This window comes from Crocuta crocuta, unplaced genomic scaffold (genome assembly GCF_008692635.1).
Source record: "Crocuta crocuta isolate KB4526 unplaced genomic scaffold, BGI_CrCroc_1.0 scaffold179, whole genome shotgun sequence".
In the NCBI taxonomy this organism is placed as follows: domain Eukaryota; kingdom Metazoa; phylum Chordata; class Mammalia; order Carnivora; family Hyaenidae; genus Crocuta; species Crocuta crocuta.
The window spans coordinates 18,047,373-18,073,633 of NW_027551568.1; the positions used below are offsets into that span (position 1 = coordinate 18,047,373).

At 39.2% G+C, this 26,261-nt stretch overlaps 1 long non-coding RNA gene across 1 annotated transcript in view; it reads left to right on the top strand.

Annotated features, from left to right (window-relative positions):
- Positions 1-433: 433 nt before the first annotated feature.
- Positions 434-26,261, top strand: part of LOC144220333 (uncharacterized) — a 97,705-nt gene continuing 71,877 nt past the window's right edge. The window contains exons 1-2 of the long non-coding RNA XR_013331699.1: positions 434-472; positions 24,765-24,985. This is a non-coding gene — a long non-coding RNA (uncharacterized LOC144220333). The remainder of the gene's footprint in view (positions 473-24,764; positions 24,986-26,261) is intronic.

The following is a 26,261-nucleotide window of genomic DNA, read 5'->3' on the forward strand; positions in this document are numbered from 1 at the left end:
CCTCTGCTATCTATGCATATATAGGTATTCATTTCCTTCTTATAAATATTATGGGCCAGGTATTGCTATAGGTGTTGATGATACAGTAGTAAACATTCTTTTCCCTCATGGAGTTTACATTCTATAAATGGGAATCAGGCATAAAAAGAACAGCAAATAATAGAATTTCAGAAAATAATAAATGCTATGACGAAAACTAATCAGAGCTGTCATGATAGAGCATGGTAAGTATGGGAGGTTCCTCTGGACTGGACAGATAGGACAGGTGTCTCTCAGGGGAGATATCTGAGCTCATATCCTAGTGACATAAAAGAACCAAAACATTTGAAAATCTATGAGCAAATCCTTTCAGAAAAAGTGAAAGATTTCTGATTTGGGGAATTATTTTACTGTGTTCAAGAGAGAAAAAAACCATCCAGTGTCTTCGTGGTTTATGGAGAACATCCAGGGAGCAGGAAGAGACCAGGAGAGGGTAAGAAAGATGTCACAGCAGAGTTGGGGAACTATTCTTTGTACATGTGTTAGCGAGAAGGAAGGCAAACAAAGCCATGAATGTGAGCAGAGTATCAAAGACATTGGGAGAAGGGCTTTGAGAAGGGCTGATAATGAGTGATGACCTGAAGGTAGAGAAGGGTGTAGTTGGTTGATGTGGGTATGAAGGATCCTGCTTGGACATCCTTTGGAGGGAAAAAAAAAAAGCTTTTATAATGTTATGAGCCAAAAATTGAAGGTATTAATTCCATTATATATTAAAATCTGTTTGCAACCCGCACTCATTAATACTTAGAGGCCTGGCAAGAGATAAGTGCAAAAGGAATGGCTTGGAATTTAGTTTGGTTATATATACACATACATGGAAACATGGATTGACCATAACCATGAATTAGAATCACCTGATGCTTAAAGAGACAGCTGCCTGGACCTCATTCCAGATGAATTAAATTGGAATCTGTGGGGAGTTGGGCCTAGGGTGATGTGTTTTGATGTGCGTACCATCCCAGCTGAGGATCATTACCCTAGAGCAGGTGTTAGCAACCTTGACTGCATATTAGAATCACTTGGTTAAGCTTCAAAAAATAACCCATGCGCAGGCCTCACCCTGGATCAATTAAATCCGAATCTCTGCAAGTCAGAGGGCATTTAATGAAAACAAAAATACAACAACAACAACAACAACAACAAGTTTTCAGGTAATTCTAATATACTGCTGCCCTTAAGGAATACTGCTGAGGACTACAAAGGCAGAGGAAACACCATCCCTGCCCTCTGAGTTTACATTCTAATAGGGAAGCTGTGAATAAATGCCCTGCAGTGTGCCACTCAGAGTAACATTAAAAATTCAAAGTGTGGGGAAATTAGAGAGAAAGATTAATTCTCTCAGTGAGGGGTGGGCTAGGGTGACCAGCTTGTCCCCACCTGCTTGGATTTTTTCCTTCTTTTAGCACTGGAATTCCAAGTCCCTGGAAATTCCTCAACTCCATGCAAACTGGGATGGTGGGTCATAGTAAATGGTGACAGAAGTTTCTGACGAGAGCTTTGAATGGTAAAAGGAGCTTGCCAAGTGGGCTGCGTGGGGGCTGCGGAGGGGGTGGGAGTCCATTTCAGACAGTGAGGGCTACATGCACAAAGACATAGCGTGGGTTGAGAGCTTGGAAGCATGAGTTTGGTTTCACTGGTAGAAAAGCGTGAGCAGGTTGTGACAGATGAGTCTGAAGAGGTAGCTCTAGATTGTGAAGGGCCTGCCTCCTATGCCCAGAAGTTTCGTATTTTATTCCCAGGAATCCAGGGGTGGTTGAGAGTGTTGGTAGGAGAACCAACATAGCTAGGTTTTTTGTTTTGTTTTGTTTTGTGTGTGGTTTTTATTTTAGAAAGATCACTGGGGGAAGCTCTGGGGTTGTAGACTTCTTTTCTTTGAGCACTGCTGACTCACTGAGGTGCTAACTCATTTAATCCCTCTTTCCACGCAGACATATTAGGAAAATGCAGGGGTCACACTTAGTGCAAAATTCAGATGAAAGTCATTTTCATTACTTCTGTGGGTTCTTCAGATGAAGTCCCCTAGGAAGTTGCTGAGGCTTCGGATCCTGGATGCATGTGTCGCGCCTGGAGTCCATCTTGGTTTTGCCACACACCCTAATAAGTTCATCAGCCCGAGTCTCAAGATGGCAGCTCCAAAGCACAGAGCTTGCCCCTTGACACAGCTAGTGCTGGGAAGATTAACGACATTTAGTTTGAAAGGGTTTTGCACTCTTGAAGGTAATTTCCCATATAGATGTTTCTTCTATTGTAGGGATAATAGTGGAACTGCAACAAAATAAAACAAAACTAATTTTATAAGTCAATGTATTTCCTTGCTGGGGAAATCCACACCAGTAACAATCCCATTCTGATATGTGAAGCATCCTGATGCAATTAGCATTTGGTGGATGATAACATTTTGATGTCACTATTTTCCCAACAGTTTCTGTGCTCCCTCTCCATCCACGGTCCATTTAATTGGATGGGTCTCAGATAACACTTCTTGTTGACTTTCACCCATATCTCTCAGCTTTCTTACCTCTAATTTAAAACAAAATAAACAAAGAAAGAGTATACCAGGTCCTTTAGTTAGCAATATCATGAATAGCAAAAACAGCAATAATCAAAATAAGTAAATAAAATAATAATAAAATAAACTACAAACTTTAATCCTTGAAGGCGATGTGTCTATATAAATGATTTGGTATTCTTCTGTATGGGAGACTTATTTCTTCTCCTTATTTATTTATTTATTTATTTATTTATTCAACCACATATTTATATCAGAATTGACACAGACATATTTATTTTACACTCTGAGTTATAACCCAATACTATGTTACTTACTTTGTTGCTCAGAATGTTCCAGCTTGGTCAATGGGAGCTCTTTCAGTTGCTCCTGTCTTCCTTTGACATGCCTTCATCGTTTTGTTTTTTGAGCACCTGCTTACTTAATGACACTACACGATGTTCCAGGCTCTTCTGGACAGTGTTTCCCTGTCTTTAGTTAGAGAATGGCATTAGAAGATAAGACCTGGGTGCAGGTATACCACTTTTGGTTTTAGAGAGAGAGTTAGACTTACCCAGACAAAAATATTAAACCTTTGTCTGCATCTGAGATGCTGATTTACTGTTAGTGGCGCTTTGCAAACTTCACTGGATGCAAATTCTCTTAAGCTTGTTTACAGAGAGTACCATTCTTAAATGCAGCGGCAAGGCCTGCATAGATAGTTCTCAGCAGCCACCCAATTATCTGCTTGAGATTTGACATCTCACTTTTTGGCTCTTCCTCCTCTTCTCTGTGTTCTGGCGGATTTTTCAAAGTTCCCTGTTTAGGCCTGGCTTCCCTGCATGATGTGTCTTGTGACTCACCCAGGGTCTTCTTTCTACCATCTGGGCTCAGTGAAGATAGTAACTGCATATGTGGCTTGCTATGATGTCCCCCAATACCTTCTGTATTTTCTGGCATAAAGTAAGTCCTCGATACCTAGTTGGCAAGTGGAAGAACTAATTAATATATTCTGATAATTGGATCTGTGCCAAGCTATTACTGATTGACAGCATCTTAACATGGTCTCCTTCTGAGATATGATTTGTGGAAATTGCAAAGGAAAGCAGAGGAGATTTAGAGGAGACCTTAAAAACTTTTAAACCTATTCTTGTATTTTCTCCGTCTGATACTTGGTTTATCTGTGATCTAGAATGATTGACCCATCACAGAAGGTGGGAACATAAATAGTCCAAGGAAGGCTTGCTCTGTGGAAGTAACCAGTAGGTATTGTGGCCTGGTGGGCAGGGAGAGGGACACTTTCTTTTGTGAGGGGTTGTCAAGAGAAAGGGAGGGGAACTCATAGGTATTAAATGCCTACTATATGTTTGATACTGTGGTGGGTCATTTTTTCCTCTTCCTTTTTCTTCTTCCTTTCTCTTTTCCTTTCCCTCCTCCTTTTCCTTCTATCCCTTATGTCCGCTTACGTTCCCTTAAGTTCCCCCCCCTTTTTTTCTTTATACCTCTTCCAATCAACTGTCTTCTCTCTAACTCCGTTCTTCTCTTTATCATCATGCACTTTCTTAACCTAACACAATGTGGACTTCCAGTTTTTGGTCTGGCGTGTCAGGGCCTTAGAAGTTGTCACTCCATCCAGACAAGTAAAAAGGTAAGCCAACTGAAAGGCAACAACTCTTAGATCCATTTGTGAGTGGAAGTCACCAGACGAGTCCCTGTCCCCCCAAAATGGAGAGACTGACAAGTATATACAGGGAAGCACAACTTACTGTAGCAGAAACTTTTTTTAAATGTTTTATTTATTTTTGAGACAGAGAGAGACAGAGCATGAGAGGGGGAGGGTCAGAGAGACAGGGAGGCACAGAATTTGAAGCAGGTGGAGCAGAAACTTACAAGGGAAGCAGTGCAGGGGGAGGAGAATCTGAACTGTAGTTGATGAATTGCTGGAGGCTCGTTGGAGGCAAGCGTGAGGGCCAAAAACTCCAGGGTGGCCCAGTTATGGGGAACCCCACACTTCTGTGAGTTTTGCCTTCAAGGGCTTGACCAGATTCTCATGGTGAATCAGAGAAAAATTCTTTTATGCTTCTAACAGGGGGATAGGAAAAGTAGCCATTTTGAAATAAACCAGAGCACTCTGCTCCTTGTAACAGAAACTATTCATTAGAGAGTGTTTTACTGGAGTTTAGATTATTTGTCAGCTCCTAACTGACCTGAGGGATAGGAAATACCCAGCTTCAGCCCTCTGTCACCATTTTGTCCCATCTAAGGCAGCAGATAGGGGAGGGCTGTGAAGCTTGTATGAAATTCACAGTCCCACAGATACAGGCTCACTGAAGACTGAGACCTAATCATAGAGCCACAGAACACTTCCCCTCCCCCACACCTCACGATCACACTACTAAAGGCTTGTTTACCACCATTTTGAAGAAGCAGAGCGAGCATCAGACTAGGATATGACAGAGATATTGGATACTATGTGTGAGGTCCTAAGATCCAACCCGCAAGAATTAGATATTGTTTTAGCTGTTTTAGAGTCAAAGGATTGGAGGCTCCGAGAGGTTAAGTAACTCGTTCAAGGTCCCACAGCATCTCAGGGCAGGTACTGAGATTATCTCAATATCATGTGGGGTGCCTGAGTGGCTCAGTCAGTTAAGCATCCGACTTCAGCTCAGGTCATGATCTCAAAGTTTGTGAGTTCGAGCCCCACATCGAGCTCTGTGCTGACAGCTCAGAGCCTGGAACCTGCTTTGGATTCTGTGACTCCTTCTTTCTCTGTCCCTCTCCTGCTCGCTCGCTCTCTGTCTCTCTCTCTCTTTTTCTCTCTCTCTTTAAAAAATAAATAAACATTTAAAAAAAGATCATGTGGCCCAGTAAAAGTCTTTGTAATGATGCCCATCTGCTACAGTTGTGCTGTACAATATGGTGGCCCCTACATTGATAACTATTTAACTGTAAATTAATTCTAATCACATAAAATTAAAAATTCATTTCCGTAGCTGCATGAACAAGAATTCATGGCCTCATTAGCCAGGTGAGGCTAGTGGCTATCATATTGGACTGAACAGATAAAGAATTATTGCAGAAAATTCTACAATACTCGCTAGAGTATTAGCAGTCAAGGAAACAAAAAGAGTTTGCTTCACACCCAAGTGGGAAGGCACTGTGCAGGTCAGTTCTTATATCTTACCTCCTTCCTGCTGACCCTGTATCTTGTCTTCTTGGTATAACTGGACACTTCCTGGAGGGAGATGTAGCTCTTACCAATATTCCATGGTATCCCAAGGGCACCCCCATTATGCCTTCCCGTATAAGCAGGAAAAGCAGCCAATGCAGCCCAGTTTGTTCTATCTTTTCCTTCAGGAGCAACTTAGAGTGGATGTGTTCTGCTTTTCATTCTTGTCTCAGAATTCTTTCTTGTTAGTCTTGTAATATTGAAGCTTATCCAATTTACATCTGCCCTTCAAGGGCTTATATTTGGTTTAGTTTTTTTTTTAATCTCTAATTTGATCTGGGACTGATGTCAGGTCTTTCCCCCACAGCTCTGGTGAACAATTCTCATAAGCGTGTATCATCCACATCTGAAGACTAAAATGGGCTGTACCCTCTTGGATAATGCAAATGAAGGTTGCTTGTGCAATTGTTAGGGTCCAAGGCTATCTTTTAAGGGGAAGATACTCAGTTCCTGAGTTAGAGCTCATGAAAACCAGGGGCTTATTCAGATATTTGATGGAATTCTGAAATGTTTTCTGGCTTTCTAAATAAAAGTGTCTCACCACAGAGCTGTCCTTTGAGGGGAATAAGTAGAGGGAAGAAAAACTGTATGTGGTGTGTGTGTGTGTGTGTGTGTGTGTGTGTGTGTGTGTGTGTGATTGCATCTCCAGGATCGAGAAAGCAGGCAGAGAGCAGGAAGGCATGTGTTACACTTTTTTTGTTATTGTTTTTCTTGTTTTTCACAATTCATTTTAAGCAGCTTTATGGCCAGAAGGCTTTGTGCTTACATTAGGGAATAGTTAGCAGAGTGGAGAATGGTCAGTATTTTAAAGGGTCTTTCCTGTGAAAAGAAGCAGGAGCAGGTATGCCAGGTAGATGAACTTGAGGAATGCTCGTGAAATGCCCTTGTAAGCTGCAAATGTTCCAACCAGGTTGCTTACTACACCTATCTTTAGGGCTTAGTATAGCTACTCAGCTTTCTCTGACATGATAGTCAAATACCAAGTGATTATAAGCAAAAGAGAAACAAAAAGATGACGAATTGCCTCAAGGAACTTAAATAGAACAATGAAGAAAGTCTCAAATATCGGATCATGGACCTTGGTTTCTGAATGCCCTTAAAGCAACAGTTAAACCCAGGAGTTTCTTATTAACAACTTAAAGTGAAGCTCAGACCCCTTTATAAATTTTCAATTCATTCAGGGCTTTGGTTCAGAGATGAAGTCCTGGGTGATTGTTTCCCTTGTTAGTATTGAAGAAGACCTGCTTTGGAAACATCACAATAAAACGAACTCAAATTCCCAAAGCACAAAACGCAGAAGCAGACATTTATTTCTTCTTCACTATAGTGGAGATTTTCTATAAATTTAACTTCTGATTAGAAAACTTCTTACATCGGAAAATTTCAGCAATGAAATTTCAGTAATAAGCCAAATGCAGGTCTGCTTGAGGTCGAATGAAATTTAGATGAAAAGTCCGGGATTATCAAAAAGAATGAGGGAACTTCAAGTTTCCGTACATTCAAGGTCAACGGGTTGGATTCTTTCATTTTTGATTTTTATGGCAGCACATAATTTCTGTTTCTGGTTGGCTCCTTGCTTTTTTTAAAGCAATAAATTTCAGGTTATGAGAGTAAACCTCAATTGTAATGAAGCTTGTGCGTCTCCCTATCTGAATATTTCTGTAGCACCTGTCACTTTAGCATGCCAGGGATTATTTCCTTTTATAGAAAATAACAACAAATGTAACCTGATCATTTGATTCTCTAGTAATATTTCCTAGCAAGGTGTATTAGTCTAGTCATTTAACTATTGAGAAACTGAGGCAGAATGAAATGAATCGATAGTAAACAATTCACACTGAACACATCGTCCTCTAAAATAGGAAAGAATGCAATACTCATTAAGCCTCTATTTCCACACATATTTCCTCAGCCAATTCATAGCACATACTCCTTATGCCAGCTGTTGGGAAATCACCTTAGTGCTGCCTCTATTCCTCTCTGTATTGTTGCCTTACTTTCTGATGTCACTGCTGTACTTTATCATCCACTCTTTCCAATACGATTGTGAATTCTTTAAAGGCAGAGATAGTGCTTTCAAGTTGTATTTCTCTGTCACAATGCCTAGCATGAATCCTTGGCACAGGCCAATCCAAATGACAATTGTGACAAAAGATTACCACGGGCTCAGTTGCAGTTGGAGACCTCTATGTGTTAGTCAAGGGGCCTCCCTGTTCTGTGCTCTGGCAAGGGAGTTGTGTAGGGGCTGAGGGAATTTGGGGGAAAGCAGAGAGAATCTTCCTCCTGTCAGATTTTCCCGAGATGAATGCTGTCTCCATAGTTCCTCTTGTGGGATTCTTCCCCTTTATTCATTCCATATTGAATGGAAGGAAGGACTCTACGGAAGGGATTTATGGCTGAAAGCTTTCTTAATTATAGGCTAGTGTAATAAGTCCTTCTACTATCTTAATGATTGGGGAATTAAGAAGCTCCTTAATAGAAATTGACAGGATCCATTGTCATTGCAAAGAAGTTTCTGTTATGGTCTGGAGTATCCTGCCAACCATCCCAGGATTTAGGGTTCCCCAAAGGCTCATTAACATCTCAGACCATAAGGTCTCCAAAGAAGGCACTAATGGTCCACCTCGTTATGATCTGAGGATAATGACTGGATGACATCCGTACCCATTGAGATGATAATGGCTCTGTAAAAACTGTTATGATGTCAGCAGAAGAAAAAAAATCTCATTTGCACTTTATAATCTTTGGTTTCTAATATGCCATAGTACCTAAATTATACTAGAATTATTTCGCAAATCTGGCTTAATAGAGGCAATGCATATGATGCCCTGAAAAAAAATCAAAATCTTCTCTTAAAACAGCTGTTATCACCCTTATATTACTGCATAAATGAAGGATAAGATTAGTAATGCTCTCATAGTACTTAAATACTTATGAGTAATGGAATAAAAAACAAAGACTTAAATTTCCCTAATTTACATACTCATTTACTCCTGAGAGTGAAAAGAAGTTCTGTTTTTAGATTGGCCCCAAAACAGCAAAGAGAAAAGCTCACAGTAATAATAATACTGATACTGAGTACTTATTATGCATCATGTCCCAAGCTAAGTAATTTTCCAGCATCATCTCATTTTAAGGTGTACACGCCGTCTCTGAGACAGGCATCCCTGTCAGCCTCACTGGACAGATGAAAAAGACTCATGCATGACGGTCCAGACAAGCCACAGACAGGGTGGGATTCAAGCTTGTTCAGTCTGCCTTCAGACCTGCACCATAATTACCAGGATTGTTGTTAGGAAGGAGTCGTCAATTTCCATACCAGGAGAAATGGACTCCAGCATGGTCACTAACTAGCTGTGTAATCTGGGACAAGTTACTTCACTTCCGGGACTTCTGGCCCAGGAAATCTTGAAGGTGTTTTTCAGTTCTGACATTTTAACTGACAGGAAGTTCACAATAGCAGAGCTGAAATCAGAATTTTCCTATCATTCCCACAGTAGCTATCCGGTATTCATTGATAGTAATGTCATTGCTTTTCCATTACAACCCAGTTCAGCTGAACAGTTTTTCCATTTGGTGCCAAATTGTGGATTTTAACATAACCTCATTGTTTATAGGAAGCATATGGGAAAAAAATTCACCATTATTGCTTAACTTGGTAAAGTACACACAAAAAAAACCCTTTTCCAATCAATTTCTGTTTGATTCCAGACAAGGGAAAAATGGAGATGAGTGTAAACAAAAATCTATTAGTGTTAATACTGCCTGTTTATAGCTCTAACCATTTCCATGTATATAAACATAAGAAAGTAAATGAACATTTTAAAGAGATTTCTTTGTTGGGTTATATTTAATAACAAACCAGCATAAAAAGGGGAATCTTGAAAAAAAAATGTCTGTAGTTACTCTTTCAGCAGTAAGCTTAGCTCTTTGGCCTAGCTTAAGCTGCAGTACTAACATCCTACCACTAGAGGGGTGAATTGTTCCTAACGAATAAGCCTTCAGTGTTTGGGGAGGTGGGGGACTGCTGAGGGCTGATAATTTACTATATCTTGGACTCCAAAAATGGAGGGCCTTTTACCCATATCATCCATACTCAGTGAAGCTAGCTATAAGACAGAGAGTTCTAGAAAAGAGACTTTAAACATCAGGGATTAATGGAAACAGAATCTATTTTGACATGAAATGATTTAGGCGATGAATGGAAAGAATTTGACCATTGTGCCCTAAATGTAGCAAAAGATAATAACTTGGCTGCGTGATGACACGCGAAGACAGCTCATGGGGGGACTCAATGGTAATTCTGAGTGTCTGAGGAGAAGCTCACTGAGAACCTCAAGACATTTATGGCTTCCACAATTGTTTTTGCAGCAAAAGAGTCATTACACTTTTTACACAAAACATGATTAATTAAGAAAACAATAGACCCAGGAATGCAGTCCGAGATTTTCTACTTTGTTCTGGTAAAAGGAGGCACTGCTGCAGATTCTTTTTTGCTGCAGAGTTTATATCCTATTTGCTGCTGTGTTCTCCAGTGATAGTAAGTCTGACGGCAGCAGGCAAACTGTTGTAGAGACAAAAACGCCATAAGCTATAGGGCTGGCCAAAAAAAGAAATGCGTATGAGTGTATCCTGACAACTAGTGTTTAAAAATTAGAAGGCCAAACCTAGTTTTTGGCAACAGTAGAAATGCTTGAAACAAATCTTAAGGTATTTCCAGTCCAGTGTTGTACGTTGGCTTAATGGGCATAGAATGTAGACATCATTTAGACGTTCTGCTGTTGAAAGAGATGCACAGATATAAAAATTAAAAGGAAAGAGGCAGTTCAAAGGAGTGAATGCTATTAAGAGAAAAAGCTATTCCACTGTGAGAGTTTGTTCTCCAGGAGTTTCCAAACTTCATAAGCTTGTCTCAGGATCCTTTAATTTGGGGTCTTCACATAGAACTCTCCATCGATAGGCAGTCCTTTCAGTTTGTGGCGTGGGACAGTTTCTGATACATAAAGGAATACTGGCTGGCACTTGGGATAGCATTTAAGTTTGTGAAAAGGAGAGACATGCACTCAGGCGCGCGCACACACACACAGAATCAATCTTGATTACTCAGATTCTGCAATATGTGAATTCACCTACTTATCAAAAGTGATTTGAAACCCCCAAATCAATACTCATGGATTTTTGTGTGTGTGTGTGATTATTCACAGACCGGCACAGAATGGTGAAAATTTGAGTTGTCCATGTTCCTGGCTGAAGCCCAAAAGGGTGACACTCTGCCTTATTGTTGTTGTTCTCATACTGTATACACATAGCCTCTCTGTGGTCTATTTAGGGCCACATTTTCCACCCTTTTGGTGCCTTTTTGGTGATTTCACCATTTAAAATGGCTCCCAAGCATAATGCTGAAATTCTGTCTAAGGTTGTTCCTAAGTGCAAGAAGGCTATAATGTGCACTATGGACAAAATACACGTGTCTCATGAACTTCACTTGGGCAGGAGTTGGAGTGCTGCTGGCCATGAGTTCAATGTTAATGAATCAACAGTAATATTACTTAAGGGGTTTTTAAACAGAAACACATAAAACATTGTTATGCATTGATGGTTTTATAAAAACATTGGAATCAGAGGCTCACAGGAACCTAATTCTGTATTTCCCCTATGAGCAGTGGTTCAATATTTGTTAATTCAGTGTTTGTGGAGACTTTATAGGATATAACTACTGTGAATACTGAGAATCACACAGATAGGTAGATGAATAGATTAGATAGATAGATAGATAGATAGATAGATAGATAGATAGATAGATAGATAGAAGATAGAAAGATGGATAGATAGAGTGGGGGAAGGTGAGAACAGAGAAAATAACTATAAATGTAAATGTTAAAGAGTCTTTTGTTCTGGAATAATGATCTCTGCTGACATGAGATTTTTAAAAATTTTTGCACTAAGAAAAGGTGTAACTAGCATATAACCAGGAAACTATCAGCACTGTCGAGGTAGTGTGCACCCGAATTCTGCTCATTCCCCTTTGTACTTCCTCCTCCCGGGCAGCCACTGATCTGCTTTCTCTCTGGGTAGATTAGTTTGGACTTGATATGATTTTATAAAGATAGAATCATACAATGTATATGAGGCTCTCGTGAGCCCCGCTTCTTTTGCCATCATTGTTTAAGTTTATTTTTGTTTTTGTATTTTTTAATATTTTTTTTTATTAATTTCTGAGACAGAGAGTGACACACAGTGTGAGCAGAGAAGGGGCAGAGAGAGAGGGAGACACAGTATCTGAAGCAGGTTCCAAGCTCTGAGCTGTCAGCACAGAGCCCGATGCGGGGCTTGAACCCACGGATCGCGAGATCATGACCTGAGCCGAGTTGGACATTTAACCGACTGAGTCACCCAGGGCCCCTTATTTTTTGAGAGCGAGAGGGAGAGTGGGGGAGGAGAGAGAGAGAGAAAGAGAATCCCAAGCAGGCTTAACACTGTCAATGCAGAGCTTGACGCGGGGCTCGAACTCACAAACGGTGAGATCATGACCTCAGCCGAAGTCTGACCCCCAGCCGACCCCCATGCTTAACTGAAAGAGCCACCCAGGTGCCCCAGGTTGTTGGGGTTTTTTTGTAAGTTTATTTATTTATCTGGGGAGAGAGAGCACAAACAGGGGAGGAGCAGATAGAGAGAGGATCCCAAGCAGGCACCAAGGTGTCAGCTCAGAGCCCAACGCGGGGCTCGAGCCCATGAACCGTGGGATCATGGCCTGAGCTGAAACCACAAGTCAGACTCTCAACCGCTCAACTGATTGAGCCACGCAGGTGCCCATACGCACCCCTAATCTTTGACAGTTTAGTAGCTGCGTAGCAGTCTCTCATCCTGGTTTTAACTCACATTTTCCTAATAAATAAAGATGCTCACAAAAAAAAAAAATTTTTTTTGCACTAAAATAAAATTTAACTGAAGTAGATAAAATATTCCACAGACGCATGAGGAACAACAGCAACAATTCGATAAAGGCTGGTTCAAAATTATTACCAGCAGTTTAGTGTCTATTTCTCAGTTGACTTTGAAGGAATTCCCTTAAATATGAATAGTGAAATGTCAACAGAGAACAGAGAGAAAGAAGCTGAAACACAAGAAATTATTGTTTTAAAAATGGAGATTTGGTATAATGAAGAAGTGTTTGTCAATAGCACAGACTTGAGCTCTAGACATCCCTGGATTCTACCCCAGCTCTACCTATTATGACAAAAGTGATCTTGGGTGATGTATATAAAAAAGAAAAATGCTTCAACCTCGGTTTCTTCATCTGATTCTTTTTCCCTACTGTAGTGGTCTTCCTTTTCCCACGTCTCACACTCAAAAGACAATGAGACTATAATTCCCCTGGTTTCATTGATCTCTTCTGTTGTTTTTTTTAGTTTCTATATCATTTATGTCTGTTCTAATCTTTATTACTTCCTTCCATTTGCTGGCTTTGGGTTTGTTCTTCTATGATTAATAACTTTTTGTTTAAGATGGTTGTTTATGATTTCCAGAACTCATCCCTGGTCCTCAGCAATTCCCTACAACTCCTGTGTGGGTCCTTTGCCAGCTCCTGTACCCATTTCCTGCACTAGGTATCCGTAATAGTCTCCGGTTTTCTCAGACCCCTACCCTATTACTTTCTCTGCTTCTCTTTACTGATGGCCCAGATGCCTACTTCGGAGAGAATAAGAACTTCAGAAAAGAATTCCCTCAGCTTCCTTCCCTTGTCTCTTTTGACAAAATTATATGCAGCTACCTCTATGGTTTGAAATGTATCTTTTATTGGGTTCTTGTCAATTTATGGAATGTTGTGCTAAGTGCTTTACATATTTATGTATTTAATGCACATGACAGCTCTTTGAAGTAGTTATGACCCTTACTGCTCTAACTATGCTGAGCTGAGGAAAATTCTGAGGCTAAATTGGAGCCCAAAGTGCAAGAGGTTTATGATAAACTTCTATATGTGCTATGGACACAAGAATGGGTTTTGATGGTCCTTTTGCCAGAGGGTGGGGCATCTCTGTCATTGCCAATCTCCTAATGGAACTCTTTATTCTCTGCCAGTCCCATAATTGTTGGCATTCCTATGTTATATAGTAATGCCATGCATTTTCCCTTTACATTTTTCTCGAAGGTTGACTGCATTAGCTCTTATAGCGTCACTTTCTTGCATAACTTCAATTTCTACATCTTTGGGTGTAGCTTCTTCTCCTCTTAGGCCAGACTTCTGGTTTCATGTGATTTTCCCAGAAGCATATGATGTTCAACATAGCCAAAACCACATTCACAATTTGACTTTCTGAACTTACCTTTCCTCTTTGACTACCAGCTCAATGGGCAGCATAACTGTCAAATGACACCATTACCAATGCTGGACATGTGGAGTCATTCTCATATTCTACCTCTCCCATTACCCTCGATTGTCAATTACTCAAAAAGTCCTGTTGATCTCTGACCAATGTGATAATTTTGAGATCTTTCTCTCTTTTCTATTTCTCGACTATTAACTTAGTTCAGATTCTTATCATATTGTACCTGGATTACTGCCATGGGCTTCCAATGGGTCTCCCTGCTTTTTACCTTGATCCCTGCAATCCATTCTCCCCAGTGCTGTCAAATATGAATCTTTTTGTAACAGAAATCTGATCATATCACTGCCCTGTTTCACTTCCCACAATGCCTCTTTATTGCTCTTTCATAAAGAAGCATCTCTTTGGCTTAGCTCACAAAAGTCTTTCTGATCTGTCTCTTGCCTACCTGTCCATGCTTTCTTCTCATCATTTGCCCCATACACTCACTTTTTCATTCTGAGTACACTTAATCATTTTCAGCTACTTAAACATGATAACATACTATCTCTTGCCTCCAAGACTTTGTACTTAACAATTTCCCCCTTCTGGAACCTTCTTCATACTTAAAAAAAAAAAAAAGCAACTCAAATACCATTTACTCCAGGAAATTCTCTTTGAACAAAGTCCCTTTAAATCTGTGTTAGGTATTTCCATAATATCCTAATCCTGACATTCTTATAGCACTCACAGTTTATAATGACCTATTCACTTTTCTGTATCTATCTCCATTTGAGTTCATGCGGAAGCAGATCCTGACACAAGGGTTCAAGTGTAAATAGTTTAATAAGGAGCCAAATCCAGGTACCGCTGGTAGGGGAGTGAAGAAATGAGTCAGGGAGGGAAGAAAGCCAAAAAAGTGGACATCATCAGACAAGTTACCATTGTTGGCAACTGGAACCTAAATTAGCTGAGGAATCCTGAGAATCATTGTGAAACATGTGCCTTGGAGTTTTTTCAGTGGAAGGGGGAGGGAGCTGGACTATTTATAAACCAGTGCCCATGTGTTACTGGCTTCAGGGGCAATTGCTAATGGATCAAAGGTGCTGGGGGGAAGGAGATAATTCCTGGGCACCTCTGGCCTGCTATATACACAAGACCTCAGCAAAAAGATGAAGATGCTATGAGCAAGAGGTCAGGCGATTGCACACGGAAATGTAAGGCCTGAGAAACATAAGGCATCGGGACAGGGAGCTGACAGCCAAAGCAACCTTCCTACCAGGTATGTGATAATCTACCTGAGGACCAGGGTTCCAGGTAACTGGATGTTTAATGTTACAATATTAAATTCCCCCAAGATAACACATATAATAAAATTTAAGTGCAGGGGTACCTGGATGGCTCAGTCGGTTAAGAGTCCAACTCTTGATTTTAGCTAAGGTCATGATCTCAGGGTCATGGGATTGAGCCATGCACTGAGCTCCATACTGAGCATTGAGCCTGCTTAAGACTCTCTCTCTCTCTCAATCTCTGCACAACCCCTCCCTGCCCCCGCTTCTGTGCATGTGGTCTCAAAAAAAAAAAAAAAAGGAAAAAAAAGAAAAATTAAATGTGGGTTTTAATCCCGTTTTGTCTGACTTCAAATTCTGAACTCTTTTGCCCACACTTGACAACCACCCACCCCAGAAGAGAATTAAAATGAGGAGTGTAAACACAAGCTCCTCTCAGTATAAAACGGGTACACTGTGTGCTTTAGGGATGCCGAACTATGCTAAGAGAATTCTAGTTCAGCTTAGTTATATGCAAGAAACTAGGTTCTTTCCTGTGGGATCACAAAAAGTAAGAGGCTGGCTCATCTTCCAATATCTTATAATCATCTATGTGTGTCTGTGTTTGTAAATATGAGTGCGTGTTAAAGAGAGTGTGTGTGTATGTGTGTATGTGATAGTAGAGTAGTCAGATACTTCAAAAATTTCCAAGAAAATTATGCCTACTCTACCAACCTGATTTCCTTTATCTTTTGCCAGCTTCACCATGAAGCTGGGATAAACATTTTTTTTCTGGGATAAATTTGCTTAGCAGAAATAAACCATAGTTTAGGGAAAAGAGCCATCAATTGATGGTGTCCAAGCCATGCGTTCTGTGCCTGACTGCAGCAAGGTTGCTGTGTGACTTTGGATTGGCACTGATTTTCCTGGCCTTGGTCTCCTTATCTATGGAACGGCTAGGTCATAAAGGGACTTTATTATGTGAGAAGCTCTAAGTTTCCTTCCAGATTTATAACTGCCCTGCCATGCCTTAAACAAGCAGTATGCCAGCCAGTTTCAAATGAATATTCTTTTATTTCTTTTTCTCCAAATGAGTTCTGTGACAGTTTAGTATTTACTTTTTAAAAGAATCTTTGCATTTTCTTTGTGGTGACTAAAAGTAACTCATTGATATTCCAAACAGGCCATTTGTTAAGCCTTTATTTCACAATATGACCCTTTGCACATTAATAGTCAGAAAACTAAGACTTAAATAAATAGAAATTACTGTTTGTCCCAAGGATTAAAGGAGAACAAGTTTGTTATTGTCAAATAGTTTTCACAAAGAATATTAGAAGGCCATGCATAGGCTTTATAATGGAAAAGAAGAAATTTAATTTTCCAAATTAAGGTCTCAGAAGAGAAAGTGTTATATATAAATAATCTGGGTAGAAAAAAGTACATATATTAATTTATAATAAATTAGGTATATATTTATATAGTGTATAAAGTATTTAAATAAAATAATATGCACATGTGTAAATAAATATACCCAAGAAGATGAATATTCTGGGGGCTCAGATATAGCATCATTTATTTGCCTGGTTATTTTAGACCATAGAATAGTAATATCTATTTGGCTCACAAATAGTATTGTCAATTATTGATTGATTTTGTCTGATGTGAGGGCCAAAAAAAAAAGTTTCTATAATAAGTTCACAACCTTTTATTTTATTTTTTTTTTAAATGTTTTATTTATTTCTAGGAGAGAGAGAGAGAGAGACAGCGTGAGCAGGGGAGGGTCAGAGAGAGAGGGAGTCACAGACTGAAACAGGCTCCAGGCTCTGAGCTGGCAGTCAGCACAGAGCCCGACGCGGGGCTCGAACCCACGAACCGCGAGATCATGAACCGAGCGAAAGTCAGACGCTTAACCAACTAAGCCACCCGGGCGCCCCAGTTCACAACCTTTTAATTTCACAGTGAATTGAATTGAAAACAACTCAAAAGTAAAAAATGTAGAATGAGTCCCCAGAATAAGTGGGGATATGTATGTTAGATTAGAAATATTGGAATACAATGCCAGTAGAGAAAATCCTAACATCTTCATTATTATCCTTTTATCCATTTTATAGTTTAGAGGTATTCAGCTCTCATGTAAGAACCAATATTCTGCAAGGCCCACTTCCCCATACGTTTTCTGAACTCTTCATTCCTCTCTCAGAAATGCTCGATAGCTATTATGTTGTGTTTTTAAAATTTTTTAATGTTTATTTATTTTTGAGACAGACACAGAGCATGAGCAGGGGAGGGGCAGAGAGAGAGAGAGGGAGACACAGAATCCGAAGGAGGCCCCAGGCCCTGAGCTGTTAGCACAGAGCCTGATGTGGGACTCGAACCCACAAACCGTGAGCCCATGACCAGAGCCAAAGTCTGACGCTTAATTGACTGAGCCACACAGGTGCCCCTATCACGTTATGTTTTAATCGCAATAGGAGCCCCCAGCTGAGGGGCCTTGTGATCTTGCCTGGTGAACTGATGTGTAGTTTCTTTCCATCATTAGAAGCTGCTATATCTTTGGGTTCCTTTGGCAGAGGAGAGCCCTGGCTGGGAGAAAGAAAGATAGGGAGAACATAAAGATGGCTGTTTGAGGCACTTAATTTCTTTCTTTCTTTTTTTTTTTCTTACAAATAGTTTATTGTCAAGTTGGTTTCCATATAACACCCAGTGCTCATCCCCACAAGTGCCCCTCTCCGTGCCCATCCCCCCCCCATCCATCAGTCTTCAGTTTGTTCTCAGCATTCAAGAGTCTCTCATGGTTTGCCTCTCTCCCTTTTCCCCACCATTTCCCCCCTTCTTCTCCCCCATGGTCCTCAGTTAAGTTCCTCCTAGTCCTCCTATATGTGCAAACATATGATATTTGTCCTTCTCTGCCTGACTTATTTCGCTCAGCATAACACCCTCTAGTTCCATCCATTTTGCTACACATGGCCAGATTTCATTCTTTCTCATTGCCATGTAGTATTCCATCATATAGATAAACCACATCTTCTTGATCCATTTGTCCGTTGATGGACACTTAGGCTCTTTCCATGTTTTGGCTATTGTTGAGAGTGCTGCTATGAACATTGGGGTACATGTGCCCCTAGGCATCAGCACTCCTGTATCACTTGGGTAAATTCCTAGCAGTGCTATTGCTGGGTCATAGGGGAGTTCTATTGTTAGTTTCCTGAGGAACCTCCACACTGTTTTCCAGAGGGGCTGCACCAGTTTGCATTCCCACTAACAGTGTAAGAGGGTTGAGGCACTAATTTCTGCCTTTGACCCCAGAATATATTTTAGCCTTGGGAGAGAAGAAATACAGGCAGATGTCTAAGGCAATATCCTCCCATGCTACTTCCTCTATCAGGAAGACCTCTTCCACCAACTCTCTCACTCTTGGGTAATATTATGTCTAATTCAGTTTTAAGCTTTTGGGGTCCTTCTACAGGAGACATTCCCCTTTATCCTTCCCATCTTCTGACCAGAACAGGCATTTCTGTTCTTCACTCTATAACTTTCTAAACTTCTTCATGGCATTTATCACATTAATAATTGACTATTAGGGTCTTGCTCCAAGGCAGCAGCAACTATGCTTATCTTGATCCTTGGTACATCCTCAACTCCTAACATGCTGCTAAATTACGTTTGTTGAATGAATGATGAATGGCCCCATCCCTTGCCCAGAGAAGAAAGCCTATCAGGTGAATATTAAATTAGTCTTTGAACATTTCAAAAGCAGGAAACTCACTAACTTGTAAATGGACCATTTTGATATTGAATATTTTATAATATTAGAAAGCAAAGAAAGTTATAAAATGATCGTAAGGAAGTACATTTCATAACATTTTCATTGTCTCTTATGGCCCCCACATTTCCTCTCTTACATATAGAACCAAGAAAAATATTTTCACATTTACCATAAAAGACATATAAAAAGAGGCTCAGAAGAAACACCTTCATAAGAGCAAAAGACTAGACACAGCTAAGTGTCCACTAATAGGAAAGGATAAACAAGTAAATTATGATATATTTATAGAATGAAATATTAAACAGCAGGAAAATAAATAGACGCAGCTACATATGAAAACATGAATGAATTTCAATAATGGGAAATTGAGCAAAAAAAATTCCCAGATGACAACATGCTGATTAACACACTTTATAGCAGTTAAAGTTAAAGACTAAAGTAAACACATGAAATTGAGGCATATCTATGTACATAATAACATAGTTTTAGAAAACAAAAGAATGAACACAAGACCTAGGATAGCTCTTACATCACAGAGTGGGGCAGGAGGGCATGGGAGTTTTTTAATTCTTATGTGTGTTTACAAGTGTTTATTATAATGCCACTACAACTGGATGAACTGGATGCATGAATAGATGAATAAATGAACAAGTGAACAAACAAGAAAAAAATAAATGAGGACCATATATATACTAATTATTACAAAATCAAGTTTTGTGATATGCCCAATTCTGTGTACTGAGGTCTATTAATGCTTAGAGTAAACTAAGGATGATGAGATTTTTGTGTTTTTTTTAAACTTTAATTGCTAAGATTTGATTATTTTTTGATAGACACCAGGATCAAATACCAGTCTAGTATCCAATAATCATCTTTAAAACAAGCAGAAATTTCCTGAAACATTGCCTCACATTATTTTGGTTCGTTCATTCATTCATTTATTCATTTACTTCATCTTATTCTAGAAAGAGTTACTAAGCATCTACTATGCACCACAAATATATTCAGTATACTGCCACCAAGAAATTCATAACCCTAATTTCTACGGAATAAACTAAGCCTCAATTCCAAGATAGAAATAAAACAACCATTATTATTACCAAAAAAGGCTTCAAAAGTAGAAGCTCAGACTAAAACTAATCACTGTTATCTGAGGAAGCTTCTCTGATGAAAGGATGTGTAAAACATATTTAGGTGAAAATGAAAATATTCCAGGTAAATAAACAGAATATGAAAACATCTGGAGATGAGAGAATAATTCATTAAATGACACGAAGTAAGTCTGACATGGCTAGAGACAGTCTAACAAGAGGTGAAATTGGCAAGGTAGGCATGGTCATATTGCTGAAAGACTTGAAAATTATGCTATAGAGTCCAAACCACATTTCAAGAGAAATGGAATTCCATTCAAATTTTATAGCAGAAGTATGGTAATAATGGATTTCACTTCTGAAACGCCCCACTTTCTGACAGGTAGGAAAGAATTAGAGGCAGGGTAGGAGTGCAGGATGGGGAGACCAGTCAGGAGGCTTCTTCAGTGTTTTATGGGAAAGATAATGGACATTTTGACTTAGGTATTTGTGGTGGAGACAGGAAAAAGCAGTCAACTTTGAGAGATATATTAAAGAAAGAATATGTAAAACTTAGTTTCTATTAAGATTTTCTTCATTTTGGATGTGCTTTTAGTATCTTAGTCTGACGCATGTAAATATGCATCATCTTACTCATCATTCTTAGGATTCACGGGATTTCCTGATTCTCTGTGTATTAGTTAGGGTAATTAATACTAGCTGCTATAACAAAAAGACCCCAGAGTCATTGGTTTAACATACAGTAAGTTTTATTTCTTGCTCATTCAAACTTCAATGCAGGTGATCCTGGGTTAGCGGCTTTCCTGGGCTATTGTCTTCTAAGCAAGTACTGAGGAATCCAGGTTCCTTCACGTTTAACATGGGGTCATCAACTCATCATATTTGGTGAGGAGAGAGAGAGTGAGAGTAGAAGGAGACACACACACAGGATGGAGGGAGGCTGGGAGGGATATTGAGAATGGGAAATGTCCACCTACTCTTAACTATAACAGAAAGCAATCTTCCCCTCCAATTACATTCTTTAGCTGGGAACTCGTTGAATGATGTGGGAAAATAGCCTGTGTGGCAACAGCAACTGACTAGTCTTCCACACTGTTGATTAAAGTCTGGGCATTGCACAGCTATTAACCCTCAAATATTCTCTATCTCTCCCTCTCCCTTCCTCTCTCTCACTCTCCCCCCCCCTCCGCCCCCCANCTCATTATGTTCCATATTTTTAAAACTATCTTTCATATTTGAAAACTTTTCCTCTTTGTACTACTGAGTTTTAGGTAATTTTTCTGATTCCTTCCAGTTTACTAATTCTCCCTTCAATTGTAATTAATCTTATATATATATATATTTTTTAAAATGTTTTATTTATTTCTAGGGGAGAGAGAGAGAGACAGCATGAGCAGGGGAGGGTCAGAGAGAGAGGGAGATACAGACTCTGAAATAGGCTCCAGGCTCTGAGCTGGCAGTCAGCACAGAGCCGACGCGGGGCTGGAACCCACGAACCGCGAGATCATGACCTAAGCGAAAGTCGGACGCTTAACCAACTAAGCCACCCAGGCGCCCCAATTAATCTTATATTTAATACTTCTGTTGTTTTTGTATTTCAAAGACTATATTTTTTATTTTAAGAATTTCTATTTTTTCCAATTTGGATCATTTTTAATTTTTATATGGTATTTCAATTCTATGTTTTATAACTTTAAGAAATACTTATTTACATTTTGTATCTGAGAATTTCACTATCAGAAGTCCCTGGGAAGTCTGCTTCTACTGTTTGTTGGTTCTTCTGACATTCATTCTGATAGCTTGTCTCTCTTAGTATTATTAATTTTGGATTATGGATTTGGACTATGGATTCTTGTTTTATTTTTAGGGTTTTATTTTTAGAAATTCTGCAATCCCTGTATCAGGGGAAAATTTCTCCAGAGACTATTTATGTTTGCTTCTGCTTGGCACTGTAGGATTCTACTAACTTAATATCATTTAATCTAACGTGTGTGTAGTTTGTCAGATCATATAAATCATACAAATAACAATTCCAACTCCTCTTGAGGGACAGCTGGATTTTTATAAATTAAGGAGAAACTTTGTTTTTATCTAAATCTGGGCTAAAATATATGTGTTTCCTGGGGTGCCTGGGTGGCTCAGTTGGTTGAACATCTGACTCTTGGTTTCTGCTCAGATTATGATATTGTGATTTCATAGATTTGAGCCCTGTGTCAGGCTCTGCTCTATCAGTGCACAAAGACTGCTTGGGATTCTCTGCCTCCCCCTCTCTCTGCCCCTCTGCACTTGCGTCTCTCTGTCACCCTCAGTATAAATACATAAAACTTAAATATACATATATTTTATATATATACATATATATGTTTCCTTCCCATATGTACGTGTGTGTGTGTTTTCTCTCTTTGTTTTCAGGCACACATTTTTTTTATGGTCAACACTTTCACTGAACACATGGCTCTTTGAGGGCTGTGTCATCCAGCTCTAAACCTTTACCCTGAGTGGGCCCAATGTCATTGACACACAGCTTGCTGGGTGAGAAGAGATTTATACATGCAGTCAGGGTACATATAGTTTCATCACCTACTTGTTTCCTTGTTTTCAACTTCCTTTATGATCTTGTCCCCTCAGAGACATCTCTTTTTATTTGCAAGATTAGCTATGTACTTCCAGATGATTAGTATTTTATGATTCAATATTAGATGTTTTGTAACAGAAAAAAATTCCTAGTATCAAGTTAACCATATTTTCAGGTATGGCAATTCTTTGTAATTAGTTGGCTTTTTTGAATATTCTTGTATATCTACTCCTGCAGAGTTGTTTATGTTGCTGACTACTGAATCTGTGTCTTTTATTCCTGTTTTTCTAAATCACTGAGCAGTGTTCCTCTTTTCATGTTCGTCATAGTACCTCAGACTGATTATGTTCAAAATAATATGTCTCATCTTCTTCTCTTCCCACCTTGATTTTCCCTTATCAGTTTTCCACCTCATTCTCTTAGCTAGATCCACTAACGCAAGCTAAGTTCTGCCATGATCTTTTAGGCTATCTGGAGTGATACACTCTGCATTGCCAGAAATCTAAGCCCTGTCATCCAGTGGAAATTAGAATTAAGCCATATTTCCCAGTCTTAGGATAAAGGTTATTGCTAATGAAGTCACATTAAAGACACTCTTGTGAGTTAGCCCAAACTATTGGGTTGAATTTTCTCCTGGCATATTTTGTTAATACTGGGAAGGGGATAGGTAGAAGCACCTCCTTTATCTAAACGAGGAGCATTGGCACTGACAGAGAGAGTGATAGCAATGTGGGAAGTACTAACAATGTCACATTCCAGAGGCAATGTCAAGGTCAAGTTGCAAGGCAGAAAAGCAGCAGATTCAGGGTGGCAGGTAGGGATGAGGTTGACACTAGTAGCTTTATCAGTACTTGAGTGGATGCCAAGAAAATCACATGAGATACTTGGGACTCTGCCTGAAGAAGAGAGGGAGTTGGGATGATTGTATCTTTAGAAATTATGTTGAATGGAAATTCAGAGTCATATGCCATATTTATGACCATTGCAGATGTTCTATTTCAGCCTGGAATTGGAAGAATTATCTAAATATTACTAAAGTACATCTCAAGAGTAAAAATGCAATATAAATAGAATAATACAAATAAGAACCATAAGAATATAAAGGGCTAGAAAGGTAGTCTATGGGCCTTTAAGCATTGAGAAAATTGATATATTTTATCCATTTAAAGATGTAATGTGAAGAATTAAATTACCTGCATATGAAGGAATTGGATTTGGTACTCCTCACACTGAGACAATTTTATTTTTAAAAAAATTTTTTAAATAGTTTATTGTCAGGTTGGTTTCCATATAACACCCATTGCTCATCCCCACAAGTGCCCTCCTCCATGTCCATCACTCCCCTTCCCCTCCCCCCAACCCCCATCAGCCCTCAGTTGGTTCTCAGCATTCAAGAGTCTCTCATAGTTTGCCTCCCTCCCTCTCCCCAACTATTTTTCCCCTTCTTCTCCCTCATGGTCCTCCGTTAAGCTCCTCCTAATCCTCCTATACATGCAAACATGATATTTGTCCTTCTCTGCCTGACTTATTTCGCTCAGCATAACACCCTCAAGGTCTATCCATGTTGCTACACATGGCCAGATTTCATCGTTTCTCATTGCCATGTGGTATTCCATGGTATAGATAAACCACATCTTCTTGATCCATTCGTCCGTTGATGGACACTTAGGCTCTTTCCATGTTTTGGCTGTTGTTGAGAGTGCTGCTATGAACATTGGGGTACCTGTGCCCTTAGGCGTCAGCTCTCCCGTATACTTTGGGTAAATTCCTAGGAGTGCAATTGCTGGACACTGAGACGATTTTAAATGGTATTCAAGGTAAGATTTTCCTAAAACAACAGTCGTAGGGCAGAAGTGATTATTCTGTAATGGCAAAATAAAAAATCCAAAACAAATCAGTGGCTAACTCCATGAAGTTTATTTCTCACTCAGGCAAAGTCTATAGCAAGTCTGGCAACATTTTAGGGCTGACTTTCACAACTCCACTTTTTTTCATTTCTGCCAAGGATGTTACATACAATCATCTTTCCAGATCCAAGGAAAGAAGTCAATTTGCCTTCGCAGACTAAGACTTAATGGTCTCTTGGGGCTTCAGCTGAAGGCCAACTGTCCTCCTCTCACTAAAGCAGCCATCCAGGCTGCCCAAGATTCCGTCATCGTCTACCTATATCATCTGGAATACGTGATCCATTCAGTCAGCATGGTAAAGGAAGAGACAGCTGGAAAGGTATTGACTATTTTTTTTATACTTCTCATGTCCAATCTGACCACAGCCACTGGCCAGATGTGCTCTCATGAATTCTTACAGTTGCAGAATAGATGAGGTTTGGGATGGAAGAAGAACCAGGTATTGGTGAGCACAGTTCCAGAGATCACTAAGAAATAAAAAAGTCCAGTTTTGTTTTGTGAAGGAAAAATGTCTGATACTGAATGCTTTTCAAAAGAATCATGAGAAGGTAATTCTTTAAAGATAGGTGATTTTTCTACTGACAGAAAGTGTCTTAGGATTTCAGTTGTATACTAGGAATAGGTAATATTACTGAAAACTTAAAAAATAGTTTGCGAAACCAAATCTTTAGTTATTAGTAGATAAAATATCAGTTTAAAAACATATTCCTTGGGGAGTTACTAATCAAGAAGCATAAATTTTTAGTATATAAGTAGAGTAAGTTCTAGAGATCTGTCATATAGCATTGTACCTATAGTCAACAATGTTGTATTGTACACTTAAAACTTGTTGATTTCATGTTAAAAGAGTAGATGTCACATTGTTTTTACAACAAAAAAAAGAAAAGAAAAAAGATACAAAGATAAAAAAGATAAAAAATATTATCAATGGTTATTTCTTTTTTTTTTTTTAAATATTTTTATTTATTTCTAGGAGAGAGAGAGAGACAGCATGAGCAGGGGAGGGTCAGAGAGAGAGGGAGACACAGACTCTGAAATAGGCACCAGGCTCTGAGCTGGCAGTCAGCACAGAGCCCAACGCGGGGCTCGAACCCACAAACTGCGAGATCATGACCTATGCGAAAGTTGGACACTTAACCGACTAAGCCACCCAGGCGCCCCTATCAATGGTTATTTCTTAAATGATAGTATTATTTTCTTCTTTTGTTACTCTGTATTTTCTAAATTTTTGACAATGTGCATGTATTAGCCCACATATAATATATTCCCATATGTAATAGTATAATGTATATACATCTTATAATGTATATGTATTACTTTGCAAAAGTAATATATTCAAGAAATGCTTACGTATTCTTGACCTAAATATTAGAAGTATGCAACAGTCTTTTAAAATATGTTTCAAAGTCGGTTTCATTTTAAAGCTTTAAAAATTATATTAATATTTACATATTAGAAAACAAATATGAAATATAAAATGAAAATACCTTTACCTTCCATTTTAATTTAATTTAATTTTATTTATTTTGAGAGAGAGAGAGTATGAGCAAGGGAAAGAGAGAGAGAGAGAGAGAGAGGATCTCAAGCAGTTTCTG